This window comes from Acinonyx jubatus, chromosome A3 (genome assembly GCF_027475565.1).
Source record: "Acinonyx jubatus isolate Ajub_Pintada_27869175 chromosome A3, VMU_Ajub_asm_v1.0, whole genome shotgun sequence".
Lineage (NCBI taxonomy): Eukaryota > Metazoa > Chordata > Mammalia > Carnivora > Felidae > Acinonyx > Acinonyx jubatus.
The window spans coordinates 13,266,111-13,282,130 of NC_069388.1; the positions used below are offsets into that span (position 1 = coordinate 13,266,111).

At 42.7% G+C, this 16,020-nt stretch overlaps 1 protein-coding gene and 1 pseudogene across 13 annotated transcripts in view; one reads left to right on the plus strand and one right to left on the minus strand.

The window, feature by feature from the left end:
* The window catches only part of NCOA3 (nuclear receptor coactivator 3), a 135,616-nt gene extending 129,893 nt beyond the window's left edge, over positions 1-5,723 (minus strand). For 10 of the 13 annotated variants that reach the window (XM_053199857.1, XM_053199856.1, XM_053199854.1 and 7 more), the window contains exon 1: positions 5,566-5,719. The gene's annotated coding sequence lies outside the window, so the exon portion shown is untranslated. Of the gene's footprint in view, positions 1-1,874; positions 2,534-5,531; positions 5,543-5,565 lie in introns of those variants that run through there. The other 3 variants (XM_053199847.1, XM_053199845.1, XM_053199848.1) reach the window with 3 other exon arrangements.
* Positions 5,724-8,310: 2,587 nt separating this feature from the next.
* On the plus strand, positions 8,311-8,600 carry LOC106969020 (60S ribosomal protein L37a-like; annotated as a pseudogene).
* The last annotated feature ends 7,420 nt before the right edge of the window (positions 8,601-16,020 follow it).

A 16,020-nucleotide genomic window follows, 5' to 3' on the forward strand; every position in this document is an offset into this window, starting at 1 on the left:
TTTTTTTTTATTAAAGTTGTTTTAAAACTGAGTGTATGATCATGCTGCTCTTTCCACCAGTAACAATTAACTCTCGTGTATAAAAATGTCAGTTTAGGCCATTTAGATTATGATAAACAAACATTTCCTCTCAAAGTAAAAATAATTTGGTTTTAGATTTCACTTAAACAGAAAAGCAAAGAGTATTTACTCTCAAAGTCTCCCCCACCCCCCTCTTTTTGTTGTTAAAACTCTTTCTTCCCCTCCCCACGCTTTCTCCTCTTTTGTACTCAAGTTCTCAAATGCGTAAGCTGGAGGCACAATACCACAATACAACTGCAGGCTTCCTGCCTACTGGCCAGTCATTATTCTTGACTCGAGAACTTTCAAAACACTGCTTGGGTTGCTTTGAAATTCCCTCTTTCAGATTTTCCCTCTTTCATGGAACATCTATTTAAAAGAATGACTTCAAAAATGTCTTGCTGCACCCAATCAACACTCTCTAAGCAAACTAAAAACGCTAGCCTTAGATATGAAGGTGGGATATAAACACCTGAAGTTCCTCAAACACCAATCTGAAAATACAAGACAGGAAAAAAAAAAAAGTGTATTTCTGGCCAAGCATAATACTAATTTTTCTCATATGTATACTAATCCTGTTTCTGAAAAATTCCACATTTATAACTACAATACTACCATCACTTTTTTTTTTAAACCATATAGATCTCTGTCACCAACTACACTGGGATCAGTGGAAAAGGGCTACCTTAATTATTACCAAAAAAGTAAAGTTCACAAGAGTGAAGTATATTCATTTATTTTAAAAAGTTATCAAGGGAAGAAAAAATTACCAGCAGCAGTCACCTGGAAACATGGGGAATTTCCCATTTCCTCTGACCACACTTTAATGGTGGCAGCAGTACCTATAAATGTATTTGGTTGTTGAAATAAACCAATGGAGCTACTCTAGACACAGACCTAGATGTGGGAGCATGGGGGGGGCGGGGGAGATAAAGTATATGCCCCGTTCAACATGAGTTATTTCCTTTTTAAAGGCAAAAGCATTAAAATTAAACCTTGGACACATTGGTTCATGAGTAACAACTTCTCAAATTGTTACAATACATAAAAATTTTTCTAACACCTCTAACAAAAACAAAAAGACTAATTTATTTCAAACAATATTCAAAAAAGTTCAATCCCAGTACAACAAAATAATTTAGCTAGTCCCCTGGAGTTTGTTATAATGGGATTTAACCTGTGCACTCAACATTCAATTAACCATGAGGCTTATCCTAATTGAGGATTATGCTGAGTTCTGCAGTCTTTTCCCATCTATCCATCTACTACTCCCACTCAGCTGCTATAGCTACCAAAAAAGCAAAGCCCCAGGGAGCAGTAGATTATCCATTACTATGTGGTACCCATGCCAATATTCCCTTTTCATCCTTACATGGATGATAAAGAGTTAAATTTAGTAATCTAATCAGCCTAGTTTCCAAAAACTGAAACTTCAGAACCCTCTTAACCTCTAATCAAAGAAATTAAACATTTCAGAAGAATACCTTCATAGGTGGACAGCATACAAAAAAAATTTTTTTACACTCCAAAAAAAAAAAAAAAAAAAAGTCATTCTTTCCCCAAACATATCGGTAAAAAATATCAATGGAAAAGAAAAAATAGGACACAGACGTTCATAATGAAAAACAGGAAAAAATACTAACAGAAAAGACTAGTACATTTGCTCTTAAAATATTCTTTGAAATAGGTAAAGCCCATTTGCCAGATAGGTCAGACTTCTTTCCTTTGCCTCTAGGCCACAAAATTTATTACAGTTAAATAAACCTTTATTACTGCCCCCCCCCCGTAAATTGACCTAGGCCAGCAGAACCTACCAAACTGAGTTAATGCTGACAAAGTTGGGAACTGGCAGTATGTAGTCTAAGAAGATTATCCAGTTTGTGGATAAATCAGCCTCCTAGACAGTGCAGGTCTTCCTTTCAACTCCTGCTGTGTATCTTCTGGCCATTTTCCTGTTCATTTAACTCCCCACCAGAAGGTAGGAAAGAGAACGGCGATTAAATTCAAGTCAATTCCGTCATTTGTTAGGAGTGGAAATAAGGTTAGACTCTGGATAAACTGCACCCTTAACCCAAAATAATCTCCCAGAAACTCTATCAGAAAACCAATGGGCTAAATGAATTTACGCAGCAAACACTAACAAAAAGAAGGAATAAGCCTCATTACAATACAGCCCCTCCTCCACTTTTACTGAGAAATGTTCATTTTGTGATCCCCTCCCCCACCCCCAAAAAGCACTCAATAAAATGGAAGAAAATGCCTACATTTTACTGCAGCATTCAATCTCCATACTATCCCTGTGGATCTAAACTAACATGCAGTTACCTATTTCTTTAATCTGTTGAACTATGAGAAAGAAGAAAAGTTAAGATACATTTCCAATACTAATTTTCTGCTCCCAGAGCTTTAAACACTCGATAATGAAAAAACAAAAAATATTTTACACTACAGGGTATATAATAAGTTCAAACCAAACTGGTTTAACCTATGAGAAACTACATGAGAAACTCTTCAACATGATCAACAACTCCTTCTAGTCCTAGGTAACATTAAAGTAACAACTGCATTAAATTGTGGTCCCTTTCCATTGTAGACAAACAGCCACTGGAGGCTATACTCATTCTAAACCTACAAAAATCAAGTTTTTGAAAGTAGTCTACATCCTCAGGCCATGGCTTGAAATTATATATTCTAAAAAACTGAAAAAGAAACCCTAAAGCCATTTATTTTAACACCAATTTGGGTTTATATCTTACCTTATTGTCTGAATTATTTTTAAATTATTTATTTAAAGACTTCTCAAAAAACATACTCGTCTTTAAAAGATTCTAGAATCAGTTAATACACAAAAGAATTAAAAAAAAAGAAAACCCTCATCTTTAATATGTCCCTGAAGTTTATTTCAAAACACCAGTCAAGAAGGCTTTAGTAAGTAACCGTTTCAAAAACTATTCATTTCGCATCTCCCAGAAAAAGGATCCAGGGTCCTGCGGTACACTCCTTACTGAATGAATTCTAATTTGTTTGTCTAGGGAGTGAGGGGCAATTTAGAGAAATAATTCTTATACAGGGATTAAGAATATATCCCTGATATAAAAAATAACTCTTATGGGGGGGAGGGGGGAGGGGATGCACAGTTTACTCAATGTCAAAATATAGTGAAATTATTTAATGCAATCCCTAACTGTCTAAACTCTAGTATTACTGAATTTCTTTAATGAACTGTAGTGTTGGTAAATTTAAAACCAGCATTCTAGAACTTACAAAAATAGAAATCCTGTTAATTATGCTGGGGTTGTGTTTGCATTCTCGAAGTCTCTGTAGGTAAGGAATATTTTATGGTAGAAATATTTCCTGCAACCGCTCTAGAAACATCATAGCAACCCACTTATTCTACAGTCATGTTCAAAATGTAGTTCTATAAACTAGAAGCTGGCATATGCCTCTTTTTTAATGCTGATTGGACAATTAAGTCACTTCTGTCGATATATAAAATACCACTGTAATTTAGGATCACAGGCAACCTAGATTACTGCTCATTTAAATGCAGAACCTGAAGCAACCTCCAGTGACAGGAGCTATAGTGTTCAATATCATTTTACATGTTACAAACAGAGGCTTCATCTTACATACAAACAATGCACCCTGGCAGCCGTTCTTCATCCTCAAGCCCCACAGATTGTTACTTCTTTAAGGGTGTCAGTGCATAAGGCAACATCAGAGGTAAGTTCAGAAGCTTTTTCTAACAGCTATCAACATTTATTGAAGACAGTGAAAAGAAAACAATATTCCCACCACATTCTCCCTTTCTTCTGTTCATCGTATCTTCCTGCCTTTGGTACCCAGCAAGGGTTATGTTTCAAATAAAAATCTTAAAATAATTATTCCAAAGACCAAGGATACTCCAGAAACCGGCAACAGCCACTGCCTCCGAGGAGCCGGAATTGGAGGGTTCACAGGAGAGACTCATTTTTCAACGCTTGTGTACCTTTTTCCAGTTGGGTATCGTATCTGGTATAACCTATTCTAAACAGAGCAGTAATTCAAATTTTTCTCAAGAACAAATATTTCACGAACTTCCAGATTTCCATTTCACATTTCAGTGTATGCGGCATTCACAAGACCCACGTTTGGGGTTTGGTTTGGTTTGTTTTGTTTTTTCCATCATCCTCTCTGCAACCTGCTGCAACAAATATACTGAAGCTTTCTTGCAGCCAGGGACCAGTTAGGTGGGTCCGAGGCTGGGCATTTAAATCAGGAGATCCAGCAATCTCACTCAACACCGCTCCCACTCGCTCATCGCATTCAACTCCATTTAAAAAACCACTGCAGCAAGACAGCTGGTACTCGCCTTCCGGTTTCTTTACGGTACAGGCTTAATAACAAAAACAGGTTGGCTTTGAAGCGCTGCTCAAAAACTGCAAAAAAGGAAGTCTTCGCATTCGAGACGGGGCGGGGGGCTGGGGGGGGGGGGTGAGTTTCGACTTCGGGACAATTTCATGCCTTTCGTGTCATTCCATTTTGGAATCCCAAACTCCTCCTGTTTTATGAGATTTTGAGACGATGCTTTCTCGCTCTCACCACTGCTCTTTTGGTTAACTTTTCCACCCCGAGTGCCCTCAAACTGGGAGCAACTAAGCCTCCCAACGACTCATGGATCATCCTTTTTTTTTTTTTTTTTTTTTTTTTTTAAAGGCATGTGCAAGACAATTTAAATCATTACAAACTCCATCAACGTACGTAAGATTCGAGATGGGGACCGGGGGGGGGGGGGGGCGGGGGGGGAGAAAAAACAGTCCTGACGAAGACAGCCAAACCCCAAATTTGATCTACCAACTTCCCACTTGCCATTTCCCAACCTTCACACCGGAGGTAGCAAAATGCCTTTTTACCGAGAAAACTGCGGAGAACCTCCCCGTGCCCAAAATGAAATTCCGCGGATCATTCGAGTTCAAATATTAAAAATGCCCCGGTGCGGGAGGAAACACAGCAACAAAACGCAACCCGATTCTGGGTGCGACTTGGAGGCTGGGGTGGGGGTCGTGGGGTCTGCGCCGCTGCCCCCGCCCCCTAATTCTTCCGAATAACTGCGAAGGAGCCGAGGCAGCGGGAGGCGGACGCGGGGAGCTTTCTAAAGCAGCCCCAAGGGCTGGGGAAAGACAAAACTTCAGGGACAGGAGGGGAAAAGTGGGCCCCCGCGGTCCCCCCCCCCGAAACTCCTCGGGGTGACCCCTCCGCGCGGGGACCCCCTCCGACTCCCAAGCCGGCTGCCGCCCCACCTCCGCTCCCCTCCTCCGGCCGCGGGGCCGCCCCGGGCTGCGGGGAAGCGGCGCGGCCCCGACACCCCAAAACTATCTCAGCGCGCCCCCCGCTCGGCGCGCCCCTCAGCGCCGCCGCGGAGCCGCAAAGCCGCCGGCTCGCGGCAACCCGGGGACTGGTCCTCTTCACCCCCGCCTCGCACTCCACCCCCTCGCCCGCCGCCGCTCCTCCTTTATCTCCACTCACCGCCCGCCGCCATTTTCCTCGCAGCTCAGCTTCAAATCGGAAACTCGCCGCTCAGCCCGCAGCCGCCGCCACCGCCGCCGCCACCGACTCCGCCGCCGCGGCCGCCGCCGTCGCTGTGTGGAGGCTGAGGCGGCAGCGGCTGGAGCAGCGGCGCGGGGGCCTCCGGGATATGTAGTCCCGAGGCCACGCCCAGCACTACCGGTCCCAGGGGGCCTTGCGCGGCCTGGGCGCTGGGTGCCCCAGCGCGGCCGCGCTCGCGCGGCGCGAGGGCGTGGCGGCGAGGACCCTCAGGCCGGTGTCCCCGGCTCGCCGCCTGGGAGCCGCGGCGGGTTCCGGAGCGTTGGAGTGCAGCCTCAGCCCTGCCCTCAATCTTGTCACACTTGCCTTCGTCCAGTAATATCTAACCTTTACCTAGCGTTTATTGTATGCCAAGTACTGATCCTCAAAACAAGCATCCCTTCGAGACCACTGTTATCCTCATTGTTCAGAGAAGCAAACTGAGGCACACGGTCAGAAGCCACCGGGCTCTTCATTAGATGCTAAAGTCACCTCACCGGGCGAAACGTTGTTGGGTGATAGTATATTCACTATATATTCAGCCCCCAAGTATCCCACGGAATAGCTTGCTTTGCAGTGGACAGATCTGGCAGACACCATCTCAACCGAGAGATCTAATCACCAAACACTATCACTTAGCTTCACCAGTAATGGATCAAACTGACATTACTTGTCTCCTGATATGATGCAATGGGGATGGCACAACGCCACCTCTGTAGTAGTATCCTTGCCAAAAAAAACAGCCGACCTGAACCTAACTATGAAGAAACAACCAGGCAAATCCAGAATGTGGGACATGCTACAAAACACCTTGCCTGGGCTCTTAAAAAAGCACGGAAGAGGTGAAAATCAAATGGCAGTAGGTGAGCCTTGATTGGATCAAGATTTTTTTTTCTTTAATGTAAAACGGACGGCAGGAAGGGGGGGGTGTAATATAGACTCTATATTAGATAATACTGTTGAATCAGTATTAAATGTCTGGAGTGTGAGTAGAATAAAAAAACCACTTTATGCTCTGTTCCCATCCTTTCCCACCTGGACTACTGTAGTAGCTTTCTCGCTGTTCTCCCGGCTTCCATTCCAGCCTACTCTCAACGTAGCAGCCAGAGAGGTCCTGATAAAAACCAAGTCATTTTATGTCTGTCTTCCAAAACCTTTACAGTAACCTGCAGAGCCCATACAACCTGTCTATCCCCCTTCAGTCACCTCACCCGCTTCTTGTCCAACCCACTGCTGTATTCCAGGCCCACTTGGACTCCTTGGGGTCCCTCCAACATACCTACCACACCTTGACCTCAGAGGCCCTGCCTCTGCTATTTCTGCCTGGTTCGCTCCCCGCCCCACCCCTACCCCCACCACCACCGGAAAGTTTAAACAACACCCTCCCTCATCTCCCTCCCCACCCCTCATTGTCCAGATGTCACTTCTTCAGTGAGGCTTTCCCTGATTGCTCTATTTTAAATTCCCGCCCACTGTGGTCTCAGCTTTCTCTGTCCCTCTTCCCTGCTTCATTTCTTTTCATAGCATTTTTTATCATTGGAAACAACATATTTTTGTTTACTTGCGGTACTTATTATCTCTTTTCCTCACTAGGATGAAAACTCCATGAAGGTAGAGCTTTTGTCTCTTTCATTCTCTGACGTAGTATTCTCAGGACCCACTACATAGTTTAGCGAGAGTACTCACTCAGACGGTATATGCTACTTGTATTCAATCCCTCATCAAACAACAGATAATAAACACTGTGGTTGGATGTTGAGGATCCCGAAATGAATGCTAAGACCCTGCATGAACTTTCACCTGAACGACTGAAGCTCTCCTTGCTTTTCCCTTTAGTAATCCCCAAAACACTCCCCACACAGTAGCCAGAGGGATCTTTGAAAACTCATGCACTAAATCATGTCACTTCCAACCTGAACATGTTCCAGTGACATCCTATTGCATTTGGGATAAAACCCAGACCCTAACTGGCTTGGTCTCTGCTTCCCTCTCCGATCTCAGGTAATAGATCTTTTCTAATTTCTTATCCTGTGCAAGACACCAACATTCCTCTTGTTTCGAGAACTTCCCAAACATGCCTCAGGGACTGTCGCTTACTGTGCTGTTTGTTCCCTTTGCTCTCCCGCAGTTTTCATTACTCCTGGAGTGCTCCCCATTGTCATTCAGGTCTCTGCTACCTATTGTCATTCAGGTAGATCTTCTAAAGCAAAGAAGATCAGGGGCGAGTGAAGAAGCTTCCAGCTCTTAATCTCAGGGTCGTGGGTTTGAGCCCCAAGTTGGGTGTATAGATTACTTAAATAAACTTAAAAAAAAAGTTAAAAAAAAAAAAAAACACAGAAGATCAAGTAGATCTTCCAAACCAAATGCTCCAAGAGGGCAGGGAATTTGTTCAGTTCACTCAAGCGTCTCCAGCACCCAGATTAGTGTCTGGCTTAGAGTAGGCACTTAAATAATTGTGAAGGAAATGGAAAGAAAGAAAGAAGGAAGGAAAGGGAGGGGAAAAGAAGAAAGGAAAGAAGGTAAAAAAGAAATCAATCTATCAATTATATATATACATATACGTAAACATGTATATGCATATATATACATGTACATATATATACATACATACTTATATGTATGTGTGTGTGTGTATACACATACACATATATATTCAGCTCTCTGGTCTCAGACCTAGTTTGTGGCAACATGACTAAACACAGCAAGAAGTTGGGAATCATTAGTAAATATGGGACCCATTAAGGTGCCTCCCACAGGAAAATGGTGAAGATTGAAATAAGCTAGCGCGCCAAGTACATTTGCTCCTTCTGTGGCAAAACCAAGATGGAAAGAAAAGCTGTGGGGATCTGGCACTGTGGCTCTTGCATGAAAACGGTGGCCGGTGGTACCCAGACCTACACTACCAGCTCTACAGTCCCATCAGAAGACTAAAGGAGTAGAAAGACCGGGAAAAGTTCCACCATTTGAAACATTGCTAGCCTATAATAAATGGGTTACTTTATGTGGCCAAAATATCTATATCTACGCATATAAATATGTTATAGATATGTATAGATACATATACATATAGAATACATAGATTCACAGCAGGTGTAACTAATATTAACAATTAAAAAATATGGGGGCGCCTGGGGGCTCCTGAGTGGCCCAGCCGGTTGACCGTCTGACTCTTAATTTCAGCCCAAGTCACGATCTCCCGGTTCAAGGGATCAAGCCCCTCTGCTCTGACGCCACAGAGCCTACTTGGGATTCTCTCTCTCTGCCCCACCCCCACTTGCACCTGTGCACACACTTTCTCTCTCTCTCAAAATAAATAAATAAATGTTAAAAAAAAATACGTAAAAAAATACGAAAAATGAAAATAAAAAATATATACAAGTTGTTTGGGAACCCAAGAATAGACCTTTTAACTCAAGGGGTATTGGAAAAAGCTTCTAGGAGGAAGCAACTTCTGTGCTGAATTTGGCAAGGTTTTGATGTGACATTTGGGAAACACTATTCTTTTTTTTTTTTTTTCTTTAATGTTTATTTATTTGCAGGGGGCGGGCAGACAGAGGGAGACAGAAGATCCCAAGCAGGCTCCACGCTGTTGGCACAGAGCCCTAAGAGGGGCTCCAGCCCACCAACCCCGAGATCATGACCTGAGCCAAAATCCAATGCTTAACGGACCGAGTCACCAGGCACCTCTGGAATATACTATTCTTGACTTCAAATCTAAGCCAAATGAGTGAAATGCTCTAGTAAATAGTCTGTGAAGATGTCTGCTATCATTCCGTCCTGTTTGCACAAGTTGCACCTCCATCAAGGAGTAAACTTTCTTTCCTCTTTCTTGAATTGGGGTTGCTCTGGAACTGTTTGATGAATGAAAATGGTGGCAGTTTTATGGTGACACTTTCAGCTCATGCCCTAAGATGATTGGCAGCTTCCATTTCTTTCCTCTTGGAACCCAGCCTCCATGCTGTGGGAACCCCAAGCCACATGGAGAGTGAGAGTCCACATGGAAAAAAAAAGGGAGGCACTCCAGTCGACAGTCCCAGCTAAGATCCCAGCCAGTAGTTACTGCCAGCCCCATGAGTCAGCCTTTTTTCACATGCCAGTCCCTGGAGGCTCAGGGAACTGCAGTCCCCACCAATAAGATCGAGAACAGAAGAACCACCCACTGAGCCAAATCATCCTACAGTATCATGAGAGATAATAAAATGGTTGTTCTTTAAACCATTAAAGTTTGCAGTGGTTTGTTAACAGCAATTGATAACTGAAACATTCTACATGTGTGTGCTTTTGCTGACCTGTGGCTGAAAACTTTCAGTAGGTAGGAAGAGTAGTCTCAAATCCTGAAATTACCCCAATCAAATTGCCTTGGCCTAGGGTACACAGAAGCATAATGCTGTGAGAATGAGGTTATAAGGTCACCCAGCTAAAGCCCTCCAAAAATGAAGAGATTCTGCCTACAACAATTGTGATTTCACAAAGCCTCTACCTCCACACTCCCCGGATAGGCGCTCCCTTCCTCAAGGACAGCTGTGTCCTTCAGGGCTCTTGGGTTGCAAGCAACAACAATAGACTATGGGATGGAGTAAAATGATAGGCAAGAACTCACAGAATCAAAGGGAAAACTAGAAGATCAGGCCCAGAAATGTCAGAAACCAGGGGAAAAGAAGATCCCGAATATCTTCTCCGGAACCAACAGTAAATCTAGAGCTCAATCATTTTTTTCTATCTTCTCATCACCCTATTCCAAGATTCAAATTCAAGGAGTGCCTGGCTGGCTCCGTTGGTAGAACATGCAACTCTTGATCTCAGGGTTGTGAGTTCGAGGCCCCCCCTTAGGTGTAGAGATTACTTAAAATCAAAAAAAAAAAAAAGAGAGAGAGAGAAATTTGTTCAATTGGTCTAGCTTGGGTCACATGCTGTGTATGCAAGTAACAGGCTGCTAGACCGGTAATCATGCTAACTAGCCCGCCTTCAACTTCCTCTCAAATAATTCAAGGGGAGAAAAATATAACCCGCGTGCGTGCACAGAGAGAGAGAGACTGCATGTGAGCAAACGTGGCAAACTTTTACCGATTAGTAAATCTAGATTCAGAGTATGCAGGTGTTTATTGTGTTGTTGAAATTTTCCTGTAGACTTGCAATTTTCCAAAATGAAAATTTCTGGCAGAAAAAAAAAAAAGATAATAGTAGCCAGCACTCATAGAAAACATACTTACCAGACACAATTCCAAGTCCATTATATATATTAATTCATTTAACCCTTGTGATAACCCTAAGCAGTGGGACTTTCATGATCTCCATTTTATGCATGAATAAATGGAAGCATTGAACAAGTGAGTAACTTGCCCAACGGTATAAGGTACTAAATGCTAGAGTCAGGGTATAAACTCAGGCTCACAAGCCTATAATCCTAACTGTTATGCTTTATTGTCTCTCCATAGATGCACAAACAATAAAGACATTTAATTGTCACATATGTCTAAAAGTAGACAGATCCAGAGTATGCTCATCAAGAACCAGAATGTTACAATCCTCCTCTGTCATCTTCAGCATATTGGCTTTCTGTCCTTAGTTTATAACCTCATGGGCACAAGATGGCTGCCACAGCTGAAGAATCACACCAATTCCAATTTCAGTTAGGATGCAGGAAAGCAGAAAAGTGAATAGGTGTCAAGACAGATGCCGCCTCTCTCCCCGTTTTTTTATTTTTCAGACATACAACTCTTTCCCCAAACTTCCCTACTGCCCTTCATGGCCCCCATGCCTCTGCAGCAAATGTCCCCTTACATCTCATCATAGTGGAGAGAGGAGCCACATGGTCACCGCTGGCTGCAAGGGAATCTGGGAATCCAAGCATTTACTATTTCAACCATTTCCTTCGAGAGGATGAGTAAATGTTTCTCAGTTGTTTGGGGACAACCCAGAGGCTCAGCTCTCGTCCTGTCCCCCTGACAGTCCCCTGCATTCTTCCTTCTTTTACTGTGACAATATAGCCTAGTGGTTAAGAGTGTGGGCTTTGCACCCACTGCCTGACTTGCTCAGCTGGTTCTGCTACTTATCAACCTGTGTGATAATGACTGGTTGCTTGAACTTTCTGTGTCTCCATGTCCTAAAATGGGAACTAAACTAACACCTATTTCATGGGAGGATTACATAAAACAATACAGTGAAAGCCCTAAAAACAGGATCAAGCACAAAGCACACCTTCAATAAATGTTAATAACGATCACATGCGGTAGCTCTATACTTGGGGTGTGCAGGAATTAATACCCAAAGGTTAGTCACAATTTCCTCCTTTCCCCCCATTTTGCTACATCATACTTCTTATAGTCTGAAATTTCCCTGCAAGTGAAAATAGAATGCTTGGGTGGATACCTAAACCTTGCACATGCCTGACACTCTGTTGTGAAATACCCAACCTGAAAATGAGTTGGCCCCGGTCCAGGCTCCGCCCCTAGGCTGGGTGCACTCTGAACCTGTCCACTCCTGGGTAGGACACACAGCTGAGCCGAAGTCACACACACACACAGGCAAAAGAGATTTCCAGCCAGTGCATGCTTTATTTGTTGTTTTGCTTAAAAGAGGAAAACACCTCTGTGAAGAATCGCATTTAAAGCCCATCTTTTGTTGGCAAAAAGCAGCCTGAGCCTTCTGACCCAGAGTAACCTTGTTCACACCTCTTGCTTTAAACCTAGAACAGGGGTTGGGTGACCTGTGATTTTCGTTCCAGAGCTGTCTCGGGACCCAGCTGAAATTGGCAGCTGGCTGCCTGCGATAGACTTCCCCCATCCCTGTAACCTGCAAATGACTCCACACAGTAGGAAGACTCAAGCCCAGCTCACTTTTTGCTTTTTGCTTTTTGTTTTTTTTTTTCTTCTTCCCCCTCTGGGACTTACTTATTAAATGTGTTTGCTTTAGGGAAAAAAAATTAGTTTGCTACCAAATGCTTTATAAGTACCCATCGTTGGAGGGCTAAAATTAAAAAAAAAAAATGCGTTGGAAGGATGAGGAAAAACTGGAACTTTCATATGCTGCTGGTAGGGACTGTAAAATGCTGCAGCCATTTAATGTTTATTTATTTTTGACAGAGAGAGAGAGAGAGAGAGAGAGAGAGACAGAGCATGAGTGGGGGAGGGGCAGAGACAGAGAGAGACATAGACTCTGAAACAGGCTCCAGGCTCTGAGCTGTCAGCACAGAGCCCGACGCAGGGCTCGAACTCACGGACCCTGAGATCATGACCTGAGCCGAAGTCGGGCACTCAACCGGCTGACCCATCCAGGCGCAGCCATTTTAGATAACAGCTCGGCAGCTCATCAAAATGTGAAACCTAGAGCAAGTCCACCTCTAAGTATATTCCCAAGAGAATTTAAAACCTAAGTCCGCTCAAAAACTTACACAGCTGGGGCACCCAGGTGGCTCAGTCGGCTAAGCATCTGACTCTTGATGTCCTTTGATCTTGGCTCAGGTCTTGATCTCAGGTGGTGAGTTCAAGCCCCGCTCTGGGCTCGGTGCTGCGCAGGAAGCCTACTTAACAAAACAAAAACAAAAACTGTACAGAAACGTTTATGGCAACCCTATTCATTATAGTCAAATGATCTAGTCGTTATATTCAAATTATTCAGGTGAATGATGGCTACTCATTATCGTCGAGAATGGAAAGAACCCCAATGACCATCGACTGATAAATGGCCCCACCAAAATGTGTACCCACTCAATGGAATATTATTTGGCAATAAAAAGAAATGAAGTACTGATACGTGCTATAACATGGGTGCACCTTGAAAACATCATGCTGAGCAAAGGGGGCCAGTCATATATCACATAATTCCATTTATATGAAATGTACAGAATTAGCAAGTCTAAAGAAACAAAAAGTAGGTTGGTGGTTGCTAGGGACAGGAGGAGGGGAGCGTGGGAGATGGTGGCAAAGGAGGGGCGCAGCATTTCTTTCTGGAGGGATGAAAATATTTTGAAATTAGGTAGTGGCAATGATAGTGTGACGCGAGGGATATGCTAAAAAACACTGAAGCATATACTTTAGAAGGGTGACTTTTATGGCATGTGAATCACATCTCAATAAAGCTGTTGTTTTTTTTTTTTAAGTGTCCATTGTGGTTAATGCACTTGAGAGATTGGTAATTTTCACATCACGCTCAGAGATGTGAAAAGAAAAAAATTTTTTTACTGTTTATTTTCTTTTTGAGAAGGAGAGAGAGAGAGAGCAAGCACACAAGCAGGGGAGGGACACAGAGAGGGACAGAGGACCCGAAGGGGGCTTTGCACTGACAGCAGCGAGCCTAATGTGGGGCTCGAACTCACAAACCACGAGATCATGACCTGAGCCACCCGGGCGCCTCTGAAAAGAAAAAAATGTTAAATAATGGTAGAAATTCAGAAGGTAAAAAGAGTTTGTAAGAAATAAAAAGTAACCCTCTACCCACCCGTGCTCTCAGATCTTCTTCTTTCCAGGGATACTACCATCACATTTTCCTTTTTTCTTTTTCTTTTTAATATTTCATTTTTAAGTAACCTCTATACCCAACGTGGGAGTTGAACTCACAACCCGGAGATCAAGAGTCACACCACAGGGCACTGGGTGGTTCAGTCAGTTAAGCATCCGACTCTTGATTTCAGCTCAGGTCATGATCTCACAATTCGTGAAATCAAGTCCCAAGCTGGGCTCTGCCCTGACAATGGGGAGCCTGCTTGGGATTCTCTCTCTCCCTGTCTCTCTGCCCCTCCCCCTTGCGCTCTCTCTCTCTGTCTGTCTCTCTCTCTCAAAATAAATAAGTAAACTTAAAAAAAAAAAAAAAAAGCTTTGCACTCTCCTCCAACTGAGCCAGCCAGGCACCCCCACCATCACCATTTTCTTACTTGTCCTTCCAGGGATAGTCTATGCATACCCAAACTTATATATGTATTGCTTCTTACATAAACAAGAGCATAATGTCCACAATGTTTTGGCCCTTGTCTTTGCAAGGACCTTAGGACAAAGTACATAGAGAGCTGTCATGTTTTTCCCAAGCATGTGGATATTATTAGTAGACACTCAGTTTGTTTCCTGTCTGTTACCGTTACAATGAATTTCCTTGTACCTCTCTCTTAAAAGAAACATTTTAACAGGTACTAGTAATCATAAAATATAAAGAAAGAGAGATCTTATTAATGAAGTCTTTCTATTTAGAAAGTTTGATGATGTCAGGGGCGCCTGGGTGGCTCAGTGGGTTAAGCTTCCGACTTCAGCTCAGGTCATGATCTTGCAGTTCATGAGCCTGAGCCCCATGTCGGGCTCTGTGCTGACAGCTCAGAGCCTGGAGCCTGCCTTAGTTTCTGTGTCTCCCTCTCTCTCTGCCCCTCCCTCACTCACACCCTGTCTCTCTCAAAAATAAACAAACGTTAAAAAAGAAAGAAAGAGAAAGAAGGAAAGAAAGAAAGAAAAAGAAAGAAAGAAAGAAAGAAAGAGAGAGAGAGAGAGAGAAAGAAAGAAAGAGAAAGAAAGAAAGAAAGAAAGAAAGAAAGAAAAGAAAAAAAAACTGAGTCTCCCTCTCTCTCTGCCCCTCCCTCACTCACACCCTGTCTCTCTCAAAAATAAACAAACGTTAAAAAAGAAAGAAGGAAGGAAGGAAGGAAGGAAGGAAAGAAAGAGAAAGAAGAAAGAAAGGGAAAGAAAGAAAGAAAGAAAGAAAGAAAGAAAAGAAAGAGAAAGAAAGAAAGAAAGAAAGAAAGAAAGAAGAAAGAAAGGGAAAGAAAGAAAGAAAGAGAAAGAAAGAAAGAAAGAAAGGGAAAGAAAGAAAGAGAGAAAGAAAGAAGGAAAGAAAGAAAGAGAAAGAAAAGAAAGAAAAAACTGAGTCTCCCTCTCTCTCTGCCCCTCCCTCACTCACACCCTGTCTCTCTCAAAAATAAACAAACGTTAAAAAAGAAAGAAAGAGAAAGAAGGAAAGAAAGAGAAAGAAAGAAAGAAAGAAGAAAGAAAGGGAAAGAAAGAAAGAAAGAGAAAGAAAGAAAGAAGAAAGAAAGGGAAAGAAAGAAAGAAAAAGAAAGAAAGAAAGAAAGAAAGAAGAAAGAAAGGGAAAGAAAGAAAGAAAAAGAAAGAAAGAAAGAAAGAAAGAAAGAAGAAAGAAAGGGAAAGAAAGAAAGAAAGAGAAAGAAAGAAAGAAAGAAGAAAGAAAGGGAAAGAAAGAAAGAAAGAGAAAGAAAGAAAGAAAAAACTGAGTCTCCCTCTCTCTCTGCCCCTCCCTCACTCACACCCTGTCTCTCTCAAAAATAAACAAACGTTAAAAAAGAAAGAAAGAGAAGGAAAGAAAGAAAGAAAGAAAGAAAGAGGAAGAAAGAAAGAAAGAAAGAAGAAAGAAAGGGAAAGAAAGAAAGAAAGAAAGAAAGAAAGAGAAAGAAAGAAGAAAGAA